This window comes from Bombina bombina, chromosome 7, assembly GCF_027579735.1.
Source record: "Bombina bombina isolate aBomBom1 chromosome 7, aBomBom1.pri, whole genome shotgun sequence".
NCBI lineage: Eukaryota > Metazoa > Chordata > Amphibia > Anura > Bombinatoridae > Bombina > Bombina bombina.
In genome coordinates this window covers 374,789,661-374,809,615 of record NC_069505.1, presented here as the reverse complement: position 1 = coordinate 374,809,615, position 19,955 = coordinate 374,789,661, and the positions used below count along the sequence as shown (strand labels likewise).

The following is a 19,955-nucleotide window of genomic DNA, read 5'->3' as shown; positions in this document are numbered from 1 at the left end:
TCTTTATTACTGCACCTGAGACGAGCTCACTCACGACAGTAATGTTCAGAGAATTTTTAAAACACTGTACATGCATTAGCCGGGAATCGAACCCGGGCCTCCCGCGTGGCAGGTGAGAATTCTACCACTGAACCACCAATGCCATGCGTCTATTTTGCCGCTCTTTGTTGCTTCCGTCTTTAAGTATGTTATACTTGTAGAAAATTATTACTAATTGACCTGGAAACCGTTAGCAAAGTTCCCAAAGCAGTTGCCCGGATAGCTCAGTCAGTAGAGCATGAGACTCTTAATCTCAGGGTCGTGGGTTTGAGCCCCACGTTGGGCGTTCCTTTTCAATCATGGGTTGCCATTTTCAGATTCCACATAAAAAAGATATTGAGTGTGACATTTTTGGCTGAATAGTTTTCTAGTGTTAAACCAATTGTTGCTAGTACAATTTCAGTTTTGTACCTGGCTGTTTTTTTAATTTGAGCTTTATTTAACTGTAATGTTTTCAAAATCATTTGTGCTATGGTTTTGTTTGATATGTGCAAATTTGTAGTTGTAAAGAAGTTTGTATTTCTTTCAAAGTAAGGTGGGAATAAGCACTTAGTAACATGCAGAGAATTTTACCACATTGCATATGAATTGGTTGGGAATCGAACCCAGGCCTCCCGCGTGGCAGACGAGAATTCTACCACTGAACCACTAATGCCTTATTTCTATGTTGCTGCTCTTTGCTGCTCTTTGCTGCTCTTTGCTGCTCCCTTCTAAAAGTATGTTAGACTTGTTTATAGTTTTGTTCGATATGTGCAAATTCGGAGTTGTAAAGAAGGTTGTATTCATTTAAAAAAAAAAGTGGGAACAAGCACTTCGTAATGTGCAGAGAATTTTTAAAAGACTGTACATGCATTAGCTGGGAATCGAACCCGGGCCTCCCGCGTGGCAGGTGAGAACTCTACCACTGAACCACCAATGCCATGCGTCTATTTTGCGTCTATTTTGCGTCTATTTTGCGTCTATTTTGCGTCTATTTTGCGTCTATTTTGCGTCTATTTTGCCGCTCTTTGTTGCTTCCGTCTAAAAGTATGTTACACTTGTAGAAAATTATTACTAATTGACCTGGAAACCATTTTCAAAGATCCCAAGATAGTTACCCGTCTAGCTCAGTCTATTGAGCATGAGACTCTTAATCTCAGGGTCGTGGGTTTGAGCCCCACATTGGGCATTTCTTTTCAATCATGAAAGGTCAGATACATTTCTATGTTCTAGGCAGAACATTTCAAAAATCATAGCGCATGCGTTGACCAGGAATTGAATCCGGGCCTCCTAGGAGGGAAGCGAGAGGTCTACCACCAATGACATGCGTAAGTTTAGATGCTGCTTCAGTCTAAAAGAATATAAAAATAGTAGAAGGTTATTACTACATTAGCCAGAAAACGCCAGAAAGCAGTACTAGACTGTTGCCCAGCTAGCTCAGTCAGTAGAGCATGAGACTATTAATCTCAGGGTCATGGGTTCGAGCCCCACGTTGGGCGTTCCTTTTCAATCATGGGTTGCCATTTTCCTATTCCTCTCTTCTGCATTTCTCCGATGTACTAAGCCTACATCAGGAATGGAAAAAACAATCTAGATCACAATTACGAGATTATGCACTTTTAATTTCCTGAATATAATTTAGAAAGAGTTTTCCTAAATCTCCTGAATCTTTTATCATGAATTTACTAGATTCTTTATTAAATTGACAATGATATCTAATTCTGACATATGATAGAAGTCCTAAAAAATAGGAAAACAAAAGTATGATTCTTCATTTTTTCATTTCTAAACTGTTCTCTCTCTCTCCATATTGAAATACATAAAATGATTGGGAATCAATTGATGTTGGTGCAACAAATGAACTCTTTGATATTTGTATCCACATAAAAAAGATATTGAGTGTGACATTTTTGGCTGAATAGTTTTCTAGTGTTAAACCAATTGTTGCTAGTACAATTTCAGTTTTGTACCTGGCTGTTTTTTTAATTTGAGCTTTGTTTAACTGTAATGTTTTCAAAACTTTTGGCTATCATTTGTGCTATGGTTTTGTTTGATATGTGCAAATTTGTAGTTGTAAAGAAGGTTGTATTTCTTTCAAAGTAAGGTGGGAATAAGCACTTAGTAATGTGCAGAGAATTTTAAAAACATTGCGGGGCCTCCCGCGTGGCAGGCGAGAATTCTACCACTGAACCACCAATGCCTTATATCTATTTTGCTGCTCTTTGCTGCTCCCTGCTAAAAGTATGTTAGACTTGTTTATAGTTTTGTTCGATATGTGCAAATTCAGAGTTGTAAAGAAGGTTGTATTCATTTTAAAAAAAGGTGGGAATAAGCACTTCGTAATGTGCAGAGAATTTTTAAAACACTGTACATGCATTAGCCGGGAATCGAACCCGGGCCTCCCGCGTGGCAGGCGAGAATTGTACCACTGAAGCACCAATGCCATGCATCTACCATCAATGACATGCATGAGTTTAGATCCTGCTTCAGTCTAAAAGTATATCAAAATAGTAGAAGGTTATTACTACATTAGCCAGAAAATGCCAGAAAATGCCAGAAAATGCCAGAAAATGCCAGAAAGCAATACTAGCCAGTTTCCCGGCTAGCTCAGTCGGTAGAGCATGAGACTCTTAATCTCAGGGTCGTGGGTTCGAGCCCCACGTTGGGCGTTCCTTTTCAATCATGGGTTGCCATTTTCCTATTCCTCTCTTCTGCATTTCTCCGATGTACTAAGCCTACATCAGGCTTGGAAAAAACAATCTTGATCAGAATTACGAGATAATGCACCTTTAATTTCCTGAATATAATTTAGAAAGAGTTTTCCTAAATCTCCTGAATCTTTTATCATGAATTTACTAGATTATTTATTAACTTGACAATGACATCTAATTCTGACATATGATAGAAGTCCTAAAAAATAGGAAAACAAAAGTATGATTCTTCATTTTTTCATTTCATTTCTCTCTCTCTCTGTATTCGTTTTAAAAAAAGGTGGGAATAAGCACTTCGTAAAGTGCAGAGAATTTTTAAAACACTGTACATGCATTGACCGGGAATCAAACCCGGGCCTCCCGCATGGCAGGCGAGAATTCTACCACTGAACCACCAATGCCATGCATCTATTTAGCCGCTCTTTGTTGCTTCCGTCTAAAAGTATGTTATACTAACAGTACTAGACATTTGCCTGGCTAGCTCAGTTGGTTGAGCATGAGACTCTTAATCTTCGGGTCGTGGGTTTGAGCCCCACGTTGGGCGTTCCTTTTCAATCATGAAAGGTCAGATACATTTCTATGTTCTAGGCAGAACATTTCAAAAATCATAGCGCATGCGTTGACCAGGAATTGAATCGGGGCCTCCTAGGAGGGAAGCGAGAAGTCTACCACTAATGACATGCGTGAGTTTAGATGCTGCTTCAGTCTAAAAGTATATCAAAATAGTAGAAGGTTATTACTACATTAGCCAGAAAGCAGTACTAGACTAAAGAAGGTTGTATTCGTTTTAAAAAAAGGTGTGAATAAGCACTTTGTAATGTGCAGAGAATTTTAAAAACACTGTACATGCATTGGCCGGGAATCGAACCCGGGCCTCCCGCGTGGTCATGGGTCCAGATTAGAATAGATCATTTTTGATATTAATTAGAAATAAATATTTGTGGTATGGTACACTACTGGACTGCAAACTGATATAATAAGGGCAAAGGTAACGTGTAAAAAATACCAAACTTAAGAATAGATATTGTTGTGCACTGGACCACTGTGTATGATGATTGATGATCTATCTACACTCAACTCAATTATATATTAAATATATAATAATTATCATCTATCTAAGTATCTATCTAATATTATCAGCTATCATCTATCTAGTATTTATTTATATTATATCAATATATTGAATATATTATTTAATATTCGACCATCCTACAAGCAACTGAACATGAACATATATAATTAAAATTGACCCAGACAAGGAATGGAATCAATGTTATGTGTCACAGAAGTTAATTTAAAAAAAAAGGCACTTTAAAGTTTTTGTACACTACTACTGACTTTATTGCTCACAACTTTGAGCGCATGTCCCACCGCCACACCACCGCTTGACCACCCCCACACCACTACCAGATAAAGGGCTGTTGTTTCTGCCGCTGCTCCCACACACTCTGCAATAATGGCCATTTTGCAAGCATTCTCAGGTCCGCCCACAGGTCCGCCTCTTATCCTCCCTCATACAATGGAAGCCTGGAGGACTCCGCCTCTGTTTTCATGCAGAAACGAGAAAAAAAAATCCAGAAAATTGCGTACTCTCGTGGGTTTTTAAATCGCAGCGGTTAATCGTGGTTTTAAATTGCATCTGCGATTAATCGTACAGCCCTAATATATATATATATATATATATTTATGTCTCTATATGTGTATGTATGTGTTTATGTGTGCACATACATATTAATACATAAATACACATATATACACACACACACACACATACATACATACATACATATATATATATATATATATAAATTTACAAAAGTGTGGAAGAAAAACATAAAGTCCAGAACCTATCTTAATACAAAGACACAGGAATTTTATTCCGGTAATTTATATATATATATGTATCTCGAATGACTTAGGGTCAGCTAAAATCAGACGTGGTGCAGACCCCTAAAATTTAAATTTAATCCAGTATTTTATAGATAAAGAAAAATGGTAGAGCTATATGAGATACCATAATTAAAGTAGGGGATTTCAGCACTCAATTGTAACCCATTTAATTCAATTCCTTAGAAATGTACGGCTGCAGGACAACACAGAATCCAAAAAATGAACTACACATGCACAGATTCAAACACATGCAATTAGTTTATTGCAAGAAGTTGCTAACATAAAAATAAACAGCTAAAAATTGCTTATCATCTCTAAAATGCACCACTGCAGTGGATTTTTAATAAAGTATATCAAGCATAATGATGTGTTATCACAGGTATGTAAAGATCTAGATGCAGCAAACAGACTAGTTTAGAACATGTGATCTACAGGTTACTAACTGATTAAGTACAACAACAAAATCTTTTGCCGATTTCTCTATGATGGTAACAGAACAAAGTCCTTTATAAAGAAAATATGAGTCCTTAAATAGAGAAAGTTTGATGTTATATTTAGTAACAATTTGTATCACTTGGTAATCCAGCTGAAGTAAACCTTTTTACAAACATGTGTTCGTTAATTAGTGTTAACCGAGGTGAAAACGTCCTCTAATGTTAACTAGAACTTGGCATTTATACCGCTTGATAGCAGATAGATCATCTTTCAGTGGTGAAAAGCAGAAACAACAAAGCAGACCTGTGTTAGCGTATTGCAGCAAACATCCGGGAAAACAAAGTCACAGTATTATTGGCAAACGGACCGGGACATGAGCCTCCGACATCCTTGTCTCACCTCTCACAACCGCGTCTCCCTGCTCACTGGGGACACAGACTTGCAGGTGTACGTTTTGCTTCTGTGTGTAAACCGTATCCAGGCGGTTTATAGGAACCACTTGATTACCGCAAGATCCAGGCTTGCTTCTTCAGTTGAATTTTTGAAATTCCCGGGCAGGCTTAGGCCAGCTGCTTCATTCACAGGTGCAGTGATAGTTGTTTTCAGGAAAGTCGACGCGCGTTTCGCCCCATAATGCTGAGCGAAACAGGGGCCTCGTCAGGACTGTCCATCTCCTCCTAATTTCAGCCTTTATTTCCAAACCAATGAACTGGGCGGTAGTACTTCAGCCAATCAAATTTGCTATTTACACGCACCCTCTAAAATTCTTAAACCAAACATTCCTGTTTATAGGTTAAATAATTATCTATTTTTTAGATTGATACAACATGGCCTACATTAAGAAGATGGAACATTTTTTATATTTAGCAACCTCCATACAACAAACAAAAAACCGCACGCGAAAAAACCTTATGCATGTTGCAGTTCAATTAAACTTTATTTCTTTGGTTACCATGCCTAGATGAATGTGCTTCACATAAATCCCATATTAACTTGAATTCTGTAAATTTGAAATGACTTACAGGATAACTACAAAAGTTTCTATAAAGGTGAACTTTGACATATAAACCCACAACTTTAGAAACAAACTGTACGGAAAATGAATGTTATACTTAATGACCTATTTATAAGATTATCTAAAAGTGATACAACTTCTCACTTGTTTATTTTATCTCCAGTTGCAACAAGTAGAGAATTTTAACTTAATGATACAAATCTCTATTTTAGAAAAGATGCATATTTGATCCTTTCGTTTAAGCCTAACGGTGACACCGTATTCAGCATAAAGGTCCATCTTGCTTCCTTTTTTAACAAGCAGTTATCCTCATCTCCACCTCTTCCATTTGTTATTCCTCTGTCAATCCCTATAAATTTCAAAGAATTTACAGAATTCAAGTTAATATGGGATTTATGTGAAGCACATTCATCTAGGCATGGTAACCAAAGAAATAAAGTTTAATTGAACTGCAACATGCATAAGGTTTTTTCGCGTGCGGTTTTTTGTTTGTTGTATGGAGGTTGCTAAATATAAAAAATGTTCCATCTTCTTAATGTAGGCCATGTTGTATCAACCTAAAAAATAGATAATTATTTAACCTATAAACAGGAATGTTTGGTTTAAGAATTTTAGAGGGTGCGTGTAAATAGCAAATTTGATTGGCTGAAGTACTACCGCCCAGTTCATTGGTTTGGAAATAAAGGCTGAAATTAGGAGGAGACGGACAGTCCTGACGAGGCCCCTGTTTCGCTCAGCATTATGGGGCGAAACGCGCGTCGACTTTCCTGAAAACAGCTATCACTGCACCTGTGAATGAAGCAGCTGGCCTAAGCCTGCCCGGGAATTTCAAAAATTCAACTGAAGAAGCAAGCCTGGATCTTGCGGTAATCAAGTGGTTCCTATAAACCGCCTGGATACGGTTTACACACAGAAGCAAAACGTACACCTGCAAGTCTGTGTCCCCAGTGAGCAGGGAGACGCGGTTGTGAGAGGTGAGACAAGGATGTCGGAGGCTCATGTCCCGGTCCGTTTGCCAATAATACTGTGACTTTGTTTTCCCGGATGTTTGCTGCAATACGCTAACACAGGTCTGCTTTGTTGTTTCTGCTTTTCACCACTGAAAGATGATCTATCTGCTATCAAGCGGTATAAATGCCAAGTTCTAGTTAACATTAGAGGACGTTTTCACCTCGGTTAACACTAATTAACGAACACATGTTTGTAAAAAGGTTTACTTCAGCTGGATTACCAAGTGATACAAATTGTTACTAAATATAACATCAAACTTTCTCTATTTAAGGACTCATATGGTCTTTATAAAGGACTTTGTTCTGTTACCATCATAGAGAAATTGGCAAAAGATTTTGTTGTTGTACTTAATCAGTTAGTAACCTGTAGATCACATGTTCTAAACTAGTCTGTTTGCTGCATCTAGATCTTTACATACCTGTGATAACACATCATTATGCTTGATATACTTTATTAAAAATCCACTGCAGTGGTGCATTTTAGAGATGATAAGCAATTTTTAGCTGTTTATTTTTATGTTAGCAACTTCTTGCAATAAATTAATTGCATGTGTTTGAATCTGTGCATGTGTAGTTAATTTTTTGGATTCTGTGTTGTCCTGCAGCCGTACATTTCTAAGGAATTGAATTAAATGGGTTACAAATTGAGTGCTGAAATCCCCTACTTTAATTATGGTATCTCATATAGCTCTACCATTTTTCTTTATCTATAAAATACTGGATTAAATTTAAATTTTAGGGGTCTGCACCACGTCTGATTTTAGCCGACCCTAAGTCATTCGAGATACATATATATATATATAAATTACCGGAATAAAATTCCTGTGTCTTTGTATTAAGATAGGTTCTGGACTTTATGTTTTTCTTCCACACTTTTGTAAATTTATTTGTATTTAGGAGTAAGATAGAGGATTCTACATATACTCCATTCGGTGGAATAGAGAAACTGAAAACAATTAAGTTTGTTAAATATTAACCCATTTATGTACTGACTGTGGGGGAACATAGAATCCAATTAAACATGGCCTTTACCCTCTCAGATGAATTATGGGAAGCTGAGTTAAAAGAATCTCTAACTAATACTAACTTAGAGAGTGGTGATTTGGAAACAAATGTGTATAATGCTTTCAAAAAATATAAGAATTGCATTGCAAAACAAGTAAAAGTTAGAGCTGAAAATTCTAGTCTAGCCAACTATGTAGAAAAAAAGATTGTGCCAAGAGGTCTACGGTTATTCTTAGACCCAGGCTTTAATGCAAGAGAGGAAGAAGGTGGTTTGGAGTTCCTGGATGAATGGAATGAGAAACTATCAACATGTGCCCTAAGTATGATTGAAATGCTTATAAAAAGGAATGACAAAAGATTAGAAAAATTAAAAGATGATGTTGAGAAAGCTTTGGAGGTGGTAAATAAATTTGACAATGACCCCAACTTTGGCAAATTGAATGAGGAAATGAAAACAAATATTTCTAAATTGCAAGCAGATATTAAGTTGAGGAAATGTAGAAAATTACACAGAGACCAAGAGGATTATGTGAATAAAAAGGTTTATGTTTATAAGTTTGATAGAGGATCATATGACTCAGGTACTGACATGTCTGATATTGAAACTGATTCAGAAAGGGCGTCAAAAAACGATGGAACACCGGGGTCTCAGAGTTCAGAACAAAGAGGAGAAGAAGGAGGGGGGGTAGGAGGAAGAGGTGGAGGGAACAGAAATTTGAACCTAGTAGAGCGGAGGTATCCCCAACGACAACAGAGAGGGAGAGGAGAGAATTTGAGACAAGGGTACAGGAGCAGAGGGAGACCACGCAGACGACCCTATCAGGGTTACTAGTCCCGAATACAGCCACAGATGAATTGCAGATAATTAATCTTTCTTCGTTCAGTTTAAATTTGACTCATATTGAAGTATTAAAGAAAGGTTTATCCTTTTGTCCCACAAATAAATTAAACAAATTTGATCTAATCAAGGATCTTCACTTGTTTGCCAGAAAAATAGTGCTACATTATACTATGTTTCAGCGCTCTGAGCAACAAAAAGATGAGGAGACTCTAAAAATTTTAACATCATTCTTGTCAGAAAATGAAGAGAGTGAATCCACTATTAGATTGAATTCTGTTTTTAGAACCAATTTCAAATTGAAATCGACTTTTATGCCCTCTATAGCACAGGTTCCAGCTGTGTCACTGTTTGTAAAATCTGTAGAAAAACAAATCCATAAATTGCCAGATGACTGGATATGGGCAGATAATCTAACAGCAAAACAGAGACAAGCTTTAAAAGAGCTGAATTCTGCAAAAGGGGTAATTTTTAAGCCAGCCGACAAGGGCGGAAATTTGGTTCTATTAGATGAGTCTTTTTACCTGAACGAAGTCAAAAGACAGTTATCAGACAAATTGCAATATGAGAAACTCCCTAGAAATCCTATTAACCAAATGAAATCAAAATTAAGTAGAATTTTACAAGAGGCCAAAATGGAAGGTCTGATCTCTCCAGACGAGTTCAAATTCATGAATCCAGTGTGTCCGGTTATGCCAACATTTTACATTATCCCTAAAATTCATAAAAATATGACACATCCCCCAGGGCGACCCATTGTGTCTGGGATTGGCGGCATCAGCGAACACATTGGACAATATGTAGACTTCTTCCTGAGACCCTTCCTTTTATCACTTCCCTCGTATGTAAAAGACACTCCAGACCTCCTGAGGAAATTAGACGACCTGACTGTTTCCCCTGACACTATCCTAGTCTCTTTAGATGTAGAAAGTCTTTATTCATCTATACCACATGAGAAAGGAATTAGTGCCTGTAAACTTTTTCTAGAAAGTAGGGGATTAAACAGTGACATGCATACAACCTTTGTCATAAAACTTCTTCATTTCATTCTTGAAAACAATGTTTTTCAGTTTGATGGCTCAGTATATAGGCAGGTCAGGGGGGCAGCTATGGGTGCAGTATGTGCGCCAACTTATGCGTGTCTCCATCTGGGAGCATGGGAGTTAGATGTCTTTGATCAATATAGTGAGACGTTTGACTCCCATGTGTCCCTATGGATTAGATTTGTGGATGACATCTTTATCCTATGGGATGGCCCCCTGACTTGCCTACATGACTTCATTTCTGAGTTAAATAAAAATGATCGTAACATTTTTCTAACTTATACCTTTAGCAATAAGGAATTACCCTTTTTAGACATTTGTATTAAAAAAGAAGGAAGCCGCATCTCAACTGAAAATTTTCGTAAAGAAACGGCAACAAACAATCTGTTGGAAGCCTCAAGTGGGCATCCAGAGCCCTTGAAAAAAGGCATTCCATATGGCCAACTCTTGAGATTAAAGAGAAATTGTTCTTCTAATACTAAATTTAATTATCATGCTGAGAAAATGTGTAAACGTTTCATTGAAAGAGGTTATTCTCATAACCTAGTGAAAAAAACCTTAAACAAAGTAAGTAAATTGAACCGTCAAGACCTTTTGTATAACCAAAAAGAAACAAAAACTGAGAATAACATCAGATTCATTACTACATTTAATTGCCAATGGCAAAGTATAAGAAATATTCTATCTCAAAATTGGCATTTTTTAACCTTAGATGACAAAATAGCTGATAAGGTAGGAAATAGACCTCTATTGACCGCAAAAAAATCGCCTAATCTTAAAGATAAATTAGTTAGAAGCAGATTTACTCGGTCAGAACCAGGTACTAACTGGTTAACTAAAAAACAAGTGAAAGGAAGCTTTCCTTGTGGACATTGTGTCTATTGTCCCTATTTGCCAAAAAGCAAAACATTTTCAGCCAATACAGGTAAAAACTATACTATTAGATGTTTTTCGAACTTTAACTCAGTGGGGGTTGTTTATCTTTTGGGGTGCTCCTGTCCCCTGTTCTATGTGGGTAAAACAAAACGTTTGTTCAAGGACAGGGTACAGGAGCACAGAGATGACATCCTCTACGGAAGAGACACAAGTGTGGCTCGTCATTTCAAGGAGATCCATAATAGTAGTACTGTTTCTTTGAAATTTATAGGGATTGACAGAGGAATAACAAATGGAAGAGGTGGAGATGAGGATAACTGCTTGTTAAAAAAGGAAGCAAGATGGACCTTTATGCTGAATACGGTGTCACCGTTAGGCTTAAACGAAAGGATCGAATATGCATCTTTTCTAAAATAGAGATTTGTATCATTAAGTTAAAATTCTCTACTTGTTGCAACTGGAGATAAAATAAACAAGTGAGAAGTTGTATCACTTTTAGATAATCTTATAAATAGGTCATTAAGTATAACATTCATTTTCCGTACAGTTTGTTTCTAAAGTTGTGGGTTTATATGTCAAAGTTCACCTTTATAGAAACTTTTGTAGTTATCCTGTAAGTCATTTCAAATTTACAGAATTCAAGTTAATATGGGATTTATGTGAAGCACATTCATCTAGGCATGGTAACCAAAGAAATAAAGTTTAATTGAACTGCAACATGCATAAGGTTTTTTCGCGTGCGGTTTTTTGTTTGTTGTATGGAGGTTGCTAAATATAAAAAATGTTCCATCTTCTTAATGTAGGCCATGTTGTATCAACCTAAAAAATAGATAATTATTTAACCTATAAACAGGAATGTTTGGTTTAAGAATTTTAGAGGGTGCGTGTAAATAGCAAATTTGATTGGCTGAAGTACTACCGCCCAGTTCATTGGTTTGGAAATAAAGGCTGAAATTAGGAGGAGACGGACAGTCCTGACGAGGCCCCTGTTTCGCTCAGCATTATGGGGCGAAACGCGCGTCGACTTTCCTGAAAACAGCTATCACTGCACCTGTGAATGAAGCAGCTGGCCTAAGCCTGCCCGGGAATTTCAAAAATTCAACTGAAGAAGCAAGCCTGGATCTTGCGGTAATCAAGTGGTTCCTATAAACCGCCTGGATACGGTTTACACACAGAAGCAAAACGTACACCTGCAAGTCTGTGTCCCCAGTGAGCAGGGAGATGCGGTTGTGAGAGGTGAGACAAGGATGTCGGAGGCTCATGTCCCGGTCCGTTTGCCAATAATACTGTGACTTTGTTTTCCCGGATGTTTGCTGCAATACGCTAACACAGGTCTGCTTTGTTGTTTCTGCTTTTCACCACTGAAAGATGATCTATCTGCTATCAAGCGGTATAAATGCCAAGTTCTAGTTAACATTAGAGGACGTTTTCACCTCGGTTAACACTAATTAACGAACACATGTTTGTAAAAAGGTTTACTTCAGCTGGATTACCAAGTGATACAAATTGTTACTAAATATAACATCAAACTTTCTCTATTTAAGGACTCATATGGTCTTTATAAAGGACTTTGTTCTGTTACCATCATAGAGAAATCGGCAAAAGATTTTGTTGTTGTACTTAATCAGTTAGTAACCTGTAGATCACATGTTCTAAACTAGTCTGTTTGCTGCATCTAGATCTTTACATACCTGTGATAACACATCATTATGCTTGATATACTTTATTAAAAATCCACTGCAGTGGTGCATTTTAGAGATGATAAGCAATTTTTAGCTGTTTATTTTTATGTTAGCAACTTCTTGCAATAAACTAATTGCATGTGTTTGAATCTGTGCATGTGTAGTTCATTTTTTGGATTCTGTGTTGTCCTGCAGCCGTACATTTCTAAGGAATTGAATTAAATGGGTTACAAATTGAGTGCTGAAATCCCCTACTTTAATTATGGTATCTCATATAGCTCTACCATTTTTCTTTAGCTATAAAATACTGGATTAAATATATATATATATATGTATATATATATATATATATATATATATATACATATATATATATATATTCCAAAAGAAATGGTCGCACTCTCAGGTCTTTTAGTGAAAAATCGTGGTAAATTTTAATGAAACGTTTTCGGGGTATTCTTCCCCATCATCAGCATAAACATACAGTGCATCAAACAAACTTAAATAGAAGCCTATTGCTCGTTAAACATAAATCAAAAATACCTGTGTGTGAAGATTTCTCAGTGTGGTGGCGCCAAACAGTGTGTGTGTGGACCGCATGTTTGCGTTCCACTATGTGAACCGGAAGTGTTAAGTGCAGTATTGTATCCGGTATCCTCATTTCTATACAAAGCTTATAATGTTATAATATCGATACAAACTTACTGTGTTAATAAATTACGTTACTAAAGTATGTAATAGTGTTTCAAACTCTGTGCCTTTATTGACAGTGTAACTTATTCTACGTATTGTTACAATTGCGTGAATTTATTAAGCCGGTGCCTCCTGCACTGCTCATAGGCTCATATATATATATGTGCATTGTTCCCTATTATCTAAATTACATCTCCCTTACTGTAGTGCTACTATTGTTCGTTATGATGATCTCTGTGACAGGTTCTATAGAGTTCGCTGTCATCTTCTAGTTGTCATAGGAACCATTTGTTCTGCCGGTTCTACTTGGGCGGATGGATCTATTGGTTTACCTAGTTCAGATTTACCACTATTCTATGGCCAGTATGTATTACCTTCATGTCTCACTATTAACATGATTTTTTGGACTTCATTCATTTACATATCACTTGTACTTGTCCTGGAATGTGCTTGTTAGAGGGGCTAAAAGTATTCTCTGGCACTTATTGTATGTAGTATATGTATATCATCTTAAGTATCGTATATGTTTTCCTAGGCTGTCTTTATAGATTATGTAATTGATGCCCTCCTATGGACCTAGATACCAGTAAAGGAAAATAAAATCATCTAACCATTTAGCATGGGTAAAAATACAAAATTATTAGTAAAACATAAGAAATATATAGAAACTAAAAATAAGAAATAGCAACCTAACTGCTGTTGCTACATTACACACTTAGCTCTAGTAATGTATAATTGGTATTGATTTTGTTCTAAATTATATCTATCTCTCTTGTGCCTGTATACACATTACATATATTATATACATCTTAGCTCTCTTAGTATGTATTAGAGAAAGCTATTGTTGCCCTGTTAGTCCATACAGTTACTCCGTGTCAAATTTCTATATAGTGATGTCCATCCTTAATTGAATCTTTGAGTTCATCATAGTTGGACAGTCCTAGTGCAGTGTCCCTATTTTTTGGTGTTGGCACAAACTGACCCTTGGACGTATGGGATGTCATCCTCAATTGGATGGTTGATGTCGTCTCTGTCATGGTTATATATCCATGGTTCCTAGACCTGTGTCTTTTCTGATGTTCCTGTCGGTTATTCTCTGCACGCTAAGATTGTCACCTTAGATTGGTGCAGATGGATCATCTCTGTGTGGTTGCCATGGATTTAAAGGAAGCTCCGTATTTTAAGTCTGCATGAGAACTTGTTGGCAATTGGCATTAATATACCGAGTGATGTTGCATTGGAGGAATCATTACCATGACTCCCCCAACGCCAGGTAGTGCACCCTGCGCTGAATGGTCTACCCCCCAAGAGGCCTGACCCTCAGTGCATTGTCACATATTACTCAAGGTGTAATTGCCATGCCCCAGTATGTGTCTCGGCTTAAATGAGCGCTTTAAAATCCGGAGGTGAGTTTAACCCTCCTGGGGCTACCGTGCCCAATCTATATATCCATTCAGCTTCTCTTCTAAGCAGGGCCTTATTTCTGTCACCACCCCTATCAACAAGTTCTCATGCAGACTTAAAATACGGAGCTTCCTTTAAATCCATGGCAACCACACAGAGATGATCCATCTGCACCAATCTAAGGTGACAATCTTAGCGTGCAGAGAATAACCGACAGGAACATCAGAAAAGACACAGGTCTAGGAACCATGGATATATAACCATGACAGAGACGACATCAACCATCCAATTGAGGATGACATCCCATACGTCCAAGGGTCAGTTTGTGCCAACACCAAAAAATAGGGACACTGCACTAGGACTGTCCAACTATGATGAACTCAAAGATTCAATTAAGGATGGACATCACTATATAGAAATTTGACACGGAGTAACTGTATGGACTAACAGGGCAACAATAGCTTTCTCTAATACATACTAAGAGAGCTAAGATGTATATAATATATGTAATGTGTATACAGGCACAAGAGAGATAGATATAATTTAGAACAAAATCAATACCAATTATACATTACTAGAGCTAAGTGTGTAATGTAGCAACAGCAGTTAGGTTGCTATTTCTTATTTTTAGTTTCTATATATTTCTTATGTTTTACTAATAATTTTGTATTTTTACCCATGCTAAATGGTTAGATGATTTTATTTTCCTTTACTGGTATCTAGGTCCATAGGAGGGCATCAATTACATAATCTATAAAGACAGCCTAGGAAAACATATACGATACTTAAGATGATATACATATACTACATACAATAAGTGCCAGAGAATACTTTTAGCCCCTCTAACAAGCACATTCCAGGACAAGTACAAGTGATATGTAAATGAATGAAGTCCAAAAAATCATGTTAATAGTGAGACATGAAGGTAATACATACTGGCCATAGAATAGTGGTAAATCTGAACTAGGTAAACCAATAGATCCATCCGCCCAAGTAGAACCGGCAGAACAAATGGTTCCTATGACAACTAGAAGATGACAGCGAACTCTATAGAACCTGTCACAGAGATCATCATAACGAACAATAGTAGCACTACAGTAAGGGAGATGTAATTTAGATAATAGGGAACAATGCACATATATATATATGAGCCTATGAGCAGTGCAGGAGGCACCGGCTTAATAAATTCACGCAATTGTAACAATACGTAGAATAAGTTACACTGTCAATAAAGGCACAGAGTTTGAAACACTATTACATACTTTAGTAACGTAATTTATTAACACAGTAAGTTTGTATCGATATTATAACATTATAAGCTTTGTATAGAAATGAGGATACCGGATACAATACTGCACTTAACACTTCCGGTTCACATAGTGGAACGCAAACATGCGGTCCACACACACACTGTTTGGCGCCACCACACTGAGAAATCTTCACACACAGGTATTTTTGATTTATGTTTAACGAGCAATAGGCTTCTATTTAAGTTTGTTTGATGCACTGTATGTTTATGCTGATGATGGGGAAGAATACCCCGAAAACGTTTCATTAAAATTTACCACGATTTTTCACTAAAAGACCTGAGAGTGCGACCATTTCTTTTGGAATATTGACTGCATGTTGGCACCCGGGCAGATGACCATTGGAGGGTAACACTGTACAACTGATGGGTTTTGATATTCTTATACAAGTGTACCCCCTCAGCCTGATTTTTTCACTCAGTGAACTATAGTTTTGGATTTGGTATTGAATTTCTCCAGTGCTCACACTACAATATATTGGGATCCACGCTGAACATTTCTACAACTTACAGCAAGCGCAGTTATGGAACCAGTTCCCCGTACGTCTTTGACCCTTCCTCCCATTGGGACAACTACCATGGAACAAGATCCGGATGTAGGAGCACAAGCCCGTGGGGCCCAGATCGGTACAGTCACATACACCCCAGATGATGCGGCAAGAATCCTGTTCGCCCCTATCAGCAGAGCGACGGCTGGTGAGACCCCTGTTAATATATACCATAACTTATTGAAACTCAAAAAGCGGGAAACAGACCTAACACTACACGGTAGTTATCTCTCAGAATATCACAGGTTAAACCATATCCCTAGGGGTTTCAGGGTAAAAAATATCCCTACAATAGGTCGTGACAATCCTGAATTTAGAAAGAAGTGGTGCCACATATTAAATAAGTGCTCCCTAGATCTTATCTTACTAGTAATAGAGGAGGTCACTACAATACTTAACAAGGTCAAAAATGAGATAGTAGCATTTGAACAAATACATAATGAAACACTTGCAGCAGATCAGCAGGAAAACTGGCTCACCAAATTACAGCAACAAGTTGATAAATATAAAACTGAATTAGCAGTATTTAAAAACAGGAAACTTGAATCTGTGAAAGCAGACTACACTAATGGTAGAGTCTACAAGTGGCTAACCAGTACATCAGAGGGTAGACCTAGGAGACCTTTTCGACCTAGGAGAGTACAATTTACAACAGTTGACACCAGTGGTGCTGATTCATCAGAAACAGACACTAGCATCACAAGACACACACCCACATCACCAAATACATACCAGACGCAACCCCCATACCATCCCCCATATATACATAGGGGACAATCCACCCCAGATCATCATTTTTTAGGGGTTACCACGAGGTCACGCAGAGGAGGGGGAGGCACTCTAGACCACACATTAGGAGGGCAAGGGGACAGACACAGACCCACACGCCGCAACAGACGGAGGATATAGTGATCAATCTTAGTAGGCATGCTCTTACAGCAGCAGAGAGCTCCATGCTCAATAAAGGTCTATCGTTTATACCAAGTCATAAAACTAATGAAATGGACCTTAAATTGGACTTGTATAAATTGAATCGCACAATGAAAATTAAAGAATATTTTCAGAACGCCCCAATAACACCAGAACTTACTAATCCTATCCATAAGTGCAAAAAACCCAGTACATTTGAGCCAACAAACAGTAGTGCTAGCACCAAGACATTTATGAGGCTAGTAGCACAAGATATGGAAACACATAATAAGTCCAACAAATGGAGACACAACCTCACAAACACTGAAAGAGCAGCTATTAAAACCTTACAAAATGACCATGCTCTGGTCATTCGCCCTGCGGATAAAGGTGGGGCAATAGTCCTGATGGACTATGAGGATTACAAAGAAGACATACTTAAGCAATTGACTGACAACAACACTTATAGCAAGTTACCAGGTGACCCTACGGTCAAATACAAGAAAGAACTGGATGGTATCCTTAAACTAGGATTTGAACAAGGATACCTAACGGAACAACTCTTTGAATACTGCACTACAACACATCCAAGAATCCCAATACTATACACCACCCCAAAGATACACAAAACCCTACAGCACCCACCAGGGCGACCCATAGTCTCCGCAGTACAATCACTTACACAGCCAGTGGCACAAGTAATAGATATTTTCCTCCAACCCATTGTCAAGACTGTCAGATCATTCATTTCAGACACTAATGACCTCATTAGGAAGATGAGGGATGTGCGTGTGGAGACTGGAGACATCCTGGTCACCCTGGATGTCAACAGTCTCTACACTATCATCCCTCATGACACAGGACTCATGGCTACCAAACAACACCTCATAGACAGTACACTATATGAGGGACCCCCCATTGACTATTTTTTGACACTAATGGAATACTGCCTCACTAGGAACTACTTTCGCTTTGAGACATCTTTTTATTTGCAACTTACAGGCACTGCGATGGGGTCCAACATGGCCCCATCGTATGCCAATATATATATGTCTCAATTTGAAAACCAATTCCTATGGAGCACTGACACATCGCAGGTTGTTTACTACGCAAGATACATCGATGATGTGTTCATGGTGTGGCGTGGCGGACAACAGGCGCTGTTAGAGTGGTTTATGAAATGGAATAATACCCCTACACCAGTGAGATTCAAGATCACGCACCACCATAAAGAGATACAATTCCTAGACCTCACTATTTACATAGATGGTAATTCCTTAGGCACCACACTCTACAGCAAGCCTACTGATAAAAATTCCATTTTAAGTGCAACAAGCTGTCACCCCCCAGCCCTATTAAAAGGGATAGTCAAATCACAGATGACTAGAGTAATGCGGAATAATTCAAACAGAGCCACAGGGGTCTCACAGCTACAGCTCATGCGAGACAAATTCTTACAGCGGGGATACAAGCAACAGATACTTGACAGTACCCTAAAACAAGTCCTTCCACACTCTCAGGACAGCCTGATACATAAGGGGAATCTGACAGAGAAGCTGAACAAATTAATAATGGCAACAACGTTTTCACCTAACACCACACAAGCTGGTAACATACTAAGAGAACACTGGCCAATAGTGCAGTCTGACCCTAAATTGACCTTCACGCACAACCTGACACCAATGGTAGCATACCGGAGGGGAACTAACCTTAAGGACAGCTTGGTACGCACAGACCCTAAATCAAGTTACATGGATACTGCCCATACTAACATCAAAGGTTCATACAGGTGCCTAGGGTGCACAACATGTAATGGTCTCATAACAACTAAAAACTTTCACCATCCTCACACGAATAAAGTATTCAAGATCAAGCACTCAATATCCTGCACTACAACATTTGTAGTTTACCTATTATTCTGTCCATGTGCCCGGTTCTACGTGGGCAAGACGAGCGGAACACTCCGCGATAGGATGGCTAACCACAGACGGGCAATACGGCTGGCATTAGAACAAGGAGGATCGGACCAACCGGTGGCCAGACACTGTGCCGATATGAGACACCAGGTGTCCACTATCAGATATATCCTGATTGATCATATCCCCCCCCTTGATAGGGGTGGTGACAGAAATAAGGCCCTGCTTAGAAGAGAAGCTGAATGGATATATAGATTGGGCACGGTAGCCCCAGGAGGGTTAAACTCACCTCCGGATTTTAAAGCGCTCATTTAAGCCGAGACACATACTGGGGCATGGCAATTACACCTTGAGTAATATGTGACAATGCACTGAGGGTCAGGCCTCTTGGGGGGTAGACCATTCAGCGCAGGGTGCACTACCTGGCGTTGGGGGAGTCATGGTAATGATTCCTCCAATGCAACATCACTCGGTATATTAATGCCAATTGCCAACAAGTTCTCATGCAGACTTAAAATACGGAGCTTCCTTTAAATCCATGGCAACCACACAGAGATGATCCATCTGCACCAATCTAAGGTGACAATCTTAGCGTGCAGAGAATAACCGACAGGAACATCAGAAAAGACACAGGTCTAGGAACCATGGATATATAA

The 19,955-nt window shown here is 38.3% G+C and overlaps 8 non-coding genes across 8 annotated transcripts; 4 read left to right on the top strand and 4 right to left on the bottom strand.

Moving 5' to 3' along the window:
- Window positions 1–71: 71 nt before the first annotated feature.
- TRNAG-GCC (transfer RNA glycine (anticodon GCC)) lies at window positions 72–142 on the bottom strand. The gene has a single exon. It is a non-coding gene; the product is annotated as a tRNA-Gly (tRNA).
- Window positions 143–252: 110 nt separating this feature from the next.
- On the top strand, window positions 253–325 carry TRNAK-CUU (transfer RNA lysine (anticodon CUU)). The gene has a single exon. It is a non-coding gene; the product is annotated as a tRNA-Lys (tRNA).
- A 562-nt stretch (window positions 326–887) lies between these two features.
- On the bottom strand, window positions 888–958 carry TRNAG-GCC (transfer RNA glycine (anticodon GCC)). The gene has a single exon. It is a non-coding gene; the product is annotated as a tRNA-Gly (tRNA).
- Window positions 959–1,444: 486 nt separating this feature from the next.
- On the top strand, window positions 1,445–1,517 carry TRNAN-AUU (transfer RNA asparagine (anticodon AUU)). Its single transcript has one exon. It is a non-coding gene; the product is annotated as a tRNA-Asn (tRNA).
- Window positions 1,518–2,390: 873 nt separating this feature from the next.
- Window positions 2,391–2,461, bottom strand: TRNAG-GCC (transfer RNA glycine (anticodon GCC)). Its single transcript has one exon. It is a non-coding gene; the product is annotated as a tRNA-Gly (tRNA).
- A 153-nt stretch (window positions 2,462–2,614) lies between these two features.
- TRNAK-CUU (transfer RNA lysine (anticodon CUU)) lies at window positions 2,615–2,687 on the top strand. Its single transcript has one exon. It is a non-coding gene; the product is annotated as a tRNA-Lys (tRNA).
- A 372-nt stretch (window positions 2,688–3,059) lies between these two features.
- Window positions 3,060–3,130, bottom strand: TRNAG-GCC (transfer RNA glycine (anticodon GCC)). Its single transcript has one exon. It is a non-coding gene; the product is annotated as a tRNA-Gly (tRNA).
- Window positions 3,131–3,200: 70 nt separating this feature from the next.
- Window positions 3,201–3,273, top strand: TRNAK-CUU (transfer RNA lysine (anticodon CUU)). Its single transcript has one exon. It is a non-coding gene; the product is annotated as a tRNA-Lys (tRNA).
- Window positions 3,274–19,955: the final 16,682 nt, after the last annotated feature.